Genomic DNA, 6,923 nt, shown 5'->3' with positions numbered 1-6,923 from the left:
ATTTGAGCCTGTCCTATCTTTGAAGACCATCTACCTGACTCATAGGGCTAGACAAGGTCCCATGACTCTCCAACACACAGAAGCTGGTGACAGGTCATACGGGAAAGGGAGCAAAAGCACTTCCTTGAGGAACGTGCTTTCCCACTTCAGCAGAGATGCTGGGTGCTCACCCACGTCCCTAGCCTCCTCTCCTTCCGCACTGGCTGCTGGATGCCTTTCCCAGTCTCCCCGCAATCTGCCGTGGCCACATGACCCAGCTGCGGGGACTGAACGTGGGTTGGGCTGATGTGCGCCTCTTCTGAGCCTGGCCCCTCCAAACCCCAGACACTCCTCAATACTCTCTTCCCTCTCTGACTGGCTGGAATAAGGATGAGCCTCAGGGCAACCTTGAGACTCACATGTTGCAGATTCAGCCTGAGTCCCAGAAGGACTGAGCAGAGAGTTGCCACCCACCCAGACTTGGTACATGAGCAAAAACTCTATTTCTAACACATTTGCCAGGTATTTGTAAACGTCTATGTGTTACAGCAGCTCAGGTTACCCTGGCTAACCCATCTGCCTTCCAAGCCTGCTTTTTCTTCACAACATAACGAACGTCTCCCCTTTGCAACTTGAACAATTACATTTGGGGCTGTGGCACTTAATTCCCAGCGCTGTTGTCACGGCCTCATTCTTTGTTTAACTGGAGATAATGCTCCCGATCAGCATGCATAGTTTCAGGTTAGGATAGTCTTATCCATCAGTTCTATTTGCACTGGCTTCTTTTGTTGGCTGGAATGAGATCATGACCTAGGTGTTTCTCAGGAAGGATATGTGAGAAATTCCTGCATGTGTGGGAATGTATCTCCCGTGTCTTCACACGTGCATGGCGTGCTATGTGGGTGACGCATTTTGAGGGAAGCATCTCACTCCATTCCTCTTCCAACTCTGTAGACATTGGCCCACTGGGTAGTGACGTGGAGAAGTTCAAGACCAGCCTGTGTCACCCAGGGCCCTGGGAGGGACCAGGCAACACACTCCAACTGAGTAATTGAGGAGAGTTTTAATAAAGGAATTATTAAATATTTACAATGATCAGATCAATAAGATCTGAGGATCTCACATACAATGCAGTGACTGTAGCTGGTTGCTAACGCTACAGTATAACTAAATTTTGCTAAGAGTAGAACTGAAATGTTCTCACCAAAAGAAAAAAAAAGGTAAATACGTGAGGTGATGGGGCACAGGGTTCTTTTGAAGCAGGATAGCATGAAGCTAGGGAAATTCTCAGACAAGTAGAATAAGGAAAACTGAGACAAAATAATTAAATACAGCCAAACAGCCTGAGCAATTTAGAGCCACCCAACGAATCACCAGGTTCTATCTTCCCTAATGAAGGACACTCAGGAGCAAATAGTTTACATATTCCAGACCATCCCAGGACAGACCAGCCTGGGTCCTGGTCCCTCTTCAATGACGTTCTTCATGACATTCTTTAAAAAAAAAGCTAACCAGAAAATAACCCTTGACCCCTCTCTATGCACATTTTGATGAATCAGCACATTGAAGGACACACCTGAAGAGCTAATAAATATTCTGATAAGACCCTCCCCTGAGGCCTCCCCTAGGATTCCAGCCAGCCAAAGAAGATAAAAAGCCTCCAGACAAAGGACACAGGGCACACTCTCACTAGGGCACACCCACCCCCTGTATCTCCACTAGCTTTCTCCTAAACTGTAAGAGGCCCCACAAGACTTGCAACCGGGGGAGCAGTGGGCAGTGGCATCTCGTCCCAGGCTTACTCCCTGAACCTGTCTCTGAGCCCATCCTTTTCTCTGACTTTCTCTCTCCTGTTGTTTCTTCTACCTTAAGCCCTTCCTTTTTTTCACTGTCTCAAGCTTTAAGAAACATACTCTCAAAATCACCTGGACTCAGGTTGTGAAATCTTTCCTACACAAAGCCAAGAGCCCACACACTAGTGGCTGGCTCAAGGCCGATCTTCTCTGGGCCCAGACCCTCTCTGGTGACATTTTCATGATATATACACATATCAAATCATCACAGCATAGTTGAGCTCCATCCGGTTCAACAAAGGGCCCTCTTGCAGGCTTTCAGCTGAGGTCAAGAACTGGCTCCTGTCTAAATATGATCCTAGAAGGAGGCGGATCTCCACAGCTGGAATGAGGGACTCATGGGGCTTTCTATCAATCCCGACTTCCAGAAGGGTCCGAAGGACAGAATTATCCTGTGCATACTCACAAATAAACTGCAGCTAGGCTTGGCCCCCAAGATGAACTGCTCCATGCAAAACTGGCACCAGCTAAAAATCCTCTCCAACTTCATCGTGGCTATGGGCAGCTACGGCATGAACTCTGTGGACTTTTTCAAGGCCAGTGACCTGTTGAGAGCGGGAACATGACACAAGGGCAGGTGTCTCTTCTGGCTCTGGCAGGAAAGGCCAAGACAAAGTGGCTGCAGAGTGGTGTGGATATCGGCATCAGAGCAGCAGGAGCAGATCTTCAATGACGCCATCATGAGGACAGGCCAGCGTGTCATCAGGCTTAGGATGGGCACCAACAAGTGTGCCAGCCAGTCAAGCATGATGGTGGATGGAGCCCAGTGGGCAACGGGGCTCCAGAGTCAGCCATTGACTACCCAGGCCCAAAGAGGGCCCTGAAGCAGGCAGGCTACTGAGGCTCCCCTTGCAGGCAACTCACCACATCATCGCCCCGTCTTGGATTTGGGGTTTTCCTGTGTTTTCACCTTATTTTTCTTTGTGTTCAAGTGCTTCCAGTTAAGGGTCTGTGAAGGCCAGATCCACATGCATGTGGGGTGGGAGTCCCTGCCAGTCCTACATTATGACTCAGGGTTCCCAGAGAGAATGTTTGAGAGGTCTTATGGAAGCTGCAAGGCTTCTTTATTCTTTTTCTTTTTAAAAATTATTCATTTATTTATTTTTTGAGAGAGGGGACGGAAGGGAGAAAGAAAGGAGAGAAACAACAATGTATGGGAGACACATCAATTGGTTGCCTCTCTCACACCCCCAACTGGGGACTTGGTCTGCAACCCAGGCCTGTGCCCTGACCGGGAATTGAACTGGTGACCTTTTGCTTTTTGAGACAACACCCAGCTAGCTGAGCTACAGTGGTCAGGGCGCTGCAAGGCTTCTTATGACCTAGATTCAAAGTCCAGAAATGTCATGTTCACCACATTCTGTCAGGCAAACAAGTTACCTGGTCTAGCTCAAGTACTAAAGGAGGAAAATTAGACTCCATCTTACAGTGGGAGGAATAGCAAAGAACACGTGTCTCCTTTAATCAGCCAGCAAGTCATCCAGATGAGCTCGTGTTTGAGGAATGTGCTGGGAAGTGAAGAGACTGGCATTGGAGAGGAACTTGAATGTCCTGTCAGAGGCTGGGGAGACAGTAATAAGGTAGAGAGTGAAGGTTCTTACGCCAGAAAAGTCAGTGTTCATGCTGCCTGTCACTACCAGAACCAATAAGTAGAGACACAGTGGATCTTTATGGGTGCTTTATTCAGATGCCAGCGATTTCAGGAGACATCTCATCTCAAGCCAACCTTTTTATAAGGAAAAGAAAAGGGTAGCTAAGAGGTTTGGGAAACCAATCAGAGAAGAGTTGCAGTCCAGCCCCATGTGCCTAGTATAGGGACGCCCAACCCCTGGGCCATGGACTAGTATCACCCTGTGGCTTGTTAGGAGCCGGGCCGCACAACAGGAGGTGAGTGGCAGGCTAGTGAGTGAAGCTTTGCTCACATGACCACCTGAGCTCTGCTCCTTTCTCCCCCTTCCTCCTCCCCATTGGAAAAACTGTCTTCCATGAAACCGGTCCCTGGTGCCAAAAAGGTTGGGGACTGCTGGCCTAGTATATCTTTATCTACTGATCAACAATTCTTTACCTGCATCAAGGACATTCCCTCCCTGGAATACAATGGCTCAAATACCTGGGGCACAGAGGCTGAATTGCTTGCCAATATCTGGAGTCACATAAATCACATATTCCAGTTCCTGGAATAACAGCTTTCCACATGCATTAATCACTTAAGCCTCTCAACTAAAGTTAAAATCTTTTATTCTTGAGTTTCCCTATTACTCCCACATACAATCCAACCCAAGTTCAGTTGATTTTACCCACTAAATATAGCTTAAATCCGATCTCCCCCATCTCCCCCCACCGTCACCAGCACCTCCACCCGTGCTACTGCAGTTGCCTCCTTCCTGGTCTCCAGACCTGCTCTGGCCCCTCTACAATGCCCTCCCCTCGTGTAGCTGAGACAGGCCAGCAAGCCAGGACAAGTGGAACAGGGAAACTGAAACAGAGACTTAAATGGCCAAGCAGCTTACAGCCACCTAGTAAACAGCAAAATACTATCTTCCCTAACCAAGGACACTTAAGAGTAAATGGTTTACACTTCCCCTCCCCAACCAGAGGGTAATAGCTAAATCACCCTACTCGGAGATAGATAACAAAACTCCAATTAGTGCCATTTGTGCCAACCACACCCAAGGATGGATGAAGTCAAGGGAATCAATCTCATTTTGGCACATCAGCAGAAAGCTGATGAATATTCTATTGAATCCTCCCTTAAGACCTCCCCTGAAATCCCCCCCTTCAGAAAACAGGTAAGAACCTCAAGACAAAGACCCAGCGGGGCTCTCTCTGGAGCACACAAGTGCATTTCTTCCCTCTCACATGGGCATCTTACTTTTCTCTCCTAACTTCTAAGGGTCCCCATGAGACTTGCAACCAGGGAGCAACGGGCAGTGGCAACTGGTCCCGGGCTTACCACCTGACCCTGTCTCCAAGGTCCCCTTTCCTCTGACTTCTCAGGGAGCTAACAGCAGCCCTGCACTGGCTCACTTCCGTCACCGTGACTTTTACTTCTCAGTGAGTCCCCGCAGCCCAGCGTGGCTCACTTCTTTCCTGTAACATTTCTAGAGATCCAAAGCAGAGCACCACCTAGGCTCTTGCCTGTTGCTTCTTCTACCCTAAGCCCTTCCTTGTCTCAGTGTCCCCAGCTTTAATAAACGTACTCTCAAAATCATCTGGACCTGTGAAATTTTTTCCACATGAAGTCATAAAGCCAGACACTACTGACCTGCTTGAGGCAGATCCTCTTTGGCCTGGTTCCTTTCTGGTGACACAGTGAGCCCAGGCTTAACCTGCAACATGCACAGGAGACAACGGGGAATCTTGTTAAAAGATAGATTCCAGTTCAGTAGGTCTGGGGTGGGGTCTGAGAGTCAGCAGTTATAATCTGGTCCCAGATATCATCCATGCTAATGATTCCCAGACCAAATTTTGAGAATATTTTTTTCCAAATAAATGTTTGATTCTGTCTTGCCTCCACTTAAAACCCTCCACTGACTGTCCAGCACTCTCAGGGGAGAGGCCTCACTGTGCCCCACAGGTGCTTTGTGACCTAGTTCTCACCTGATTTTCTAGCCCCTTTCCCTCCCCTCTCCTGTCCTCTCTTTCCCCCTTATTTATTATCAATTTATTTATAATATAATAAAATGAAATAAAGCCACCAGCCCACCCAGGCACCGGAACATCACCAATAACCTGAATGTAACCTATAGGCGCCTCCCCTCTCCTGACCTGAGGTAACCGTTCTTAAGTTTATACTTATCTTTCCCTTGATTTAAAACATTTTCTACCAAATGCATGCGCCTAAATATGCAAATTTTTGGTTTTGCTTTTATTATACATTCTACAAGTTGCATCATAGTGTATGTAGTTTTCTGCAACTTTTTTCACGGGACTGTTGAGTTGCTGTTTGCAGCTGAAGTTCATTCAGTTTCACTGCTGTATAATATTTCATGCCCTGGCTGGTTTGGCTCAGTGGATTGAGCGTCGGCCTGCGAGCTAAGTGTCGCTGGTTCGATCTTCCAGTCAGGGCACATCAGAGAAGGAAAACTCTGACTCCAAAAAACCTCCGCTGCCTTGCGGCATACCTCTTCAGGGGAAAGGCTAAGGGAGTAAACCCCGACAGAAAATCCGGAGCCGGAGTCCCTAAGGCGGTTTGACGTTGTAGTCAACACCGGCAACTCCTGCGGCGCACCTGAAGCCAAGCTGTATTGACTCCGTCTTTCCCTTGGACCCTTCAGCTGCGAAGAGAGGGGGGGTCTGCTGCATGGGCAACAGCAGACCCTCCATATCACCCTGCCCAGGCTCTGTAGCTTCAGCTTCACTGGAGAGGACACTCCAGCGTCATCGCAAGATGTCGATTCAACACGGGAGGAGACAGATACCGTGTCACTCCCGAGTCGGACTGCACAACCATTCTCGGCGGTGCAGATAGACTCTTAAGAAGCTACACCATCGTCTCTCGAGATGGACGGCTGCCGACGACGACGATAATATTTCATGGCACGAATATTCCACAGTTTATTTGCCCACTCGCCTGTGGATGGGCATCTGGGGGTGTTTCCAATATTTTTATTACCAACAGCTCAGGTGTGAACATTTTCTGGTTTGCCCTCTTCCACCCCAACTCCCTTCACCTGGCAAACAACTTCAGATCCTCAGACAAGCCTTCCCCGACGTGCAGGCCACGTCTGGACCCCGTTAAAGCTCCCTAATTATACCTTTATGTTGTGCGATTATGTGATGAGCGTGGGTCTAGCCCGGGTAGAGGGAAGCCCGCAAGTCTGTGATGCTCACCTGTTCCCAGATGCCAGCTGGGGCCTGGCACACTGTAGGCGCCCAGGCAGTAGGCTGAGCGCTGCTCCCAGGGGCCGGCAGGAGGCAGAGCCGCGCGGGGGCTAGAGCCTGAGCCCACAGGTGGTTGCAACCCCAACTTTCCGGGCCAGTTTTTGGGCGGAGCCGAGGCAAGGAGGGGACTTGTGTTTGTCCCCGCTGCTAGGCCGGAATTCCAGGAAAACCGCAGCTGGGACCGCGGGGGCGGGGGGCGGGGGGAGC

General features: G+C 49.3%; 1 pseudogene; it reads left to right on the top strand.

The window, feature by feature from the left end:
* The first annotated feature begins 248 nt into the window (after positions 1 to 248).
* Positions 249 to 2,656, top strand: LOC150003609 (calponin-2 pseudogene; annotated as a pseudogene).
* The last annotated feature ends 4,267 nt before the right edge of the window (positions 2,657 to 6,923 follow it).

Source organism: Furipterus horrens, unplaced genomic scaffold (assembly GCF_987537825.1).
Source record: "Furipterus horrens unplaced genomic scaffold, mFurHor1.1.pri manual_scaffold_8, whole genome shotgun sequence".
Lineage (NCBI taxonomy): Eukaryota > Metazoa > Chordata > Mammalia > Chiroptera > Furipteridae > Furipterus > Furipterus horrens.
This window is presented reverse-complemented; position numbering and strand designations above follow the sequence as displayed.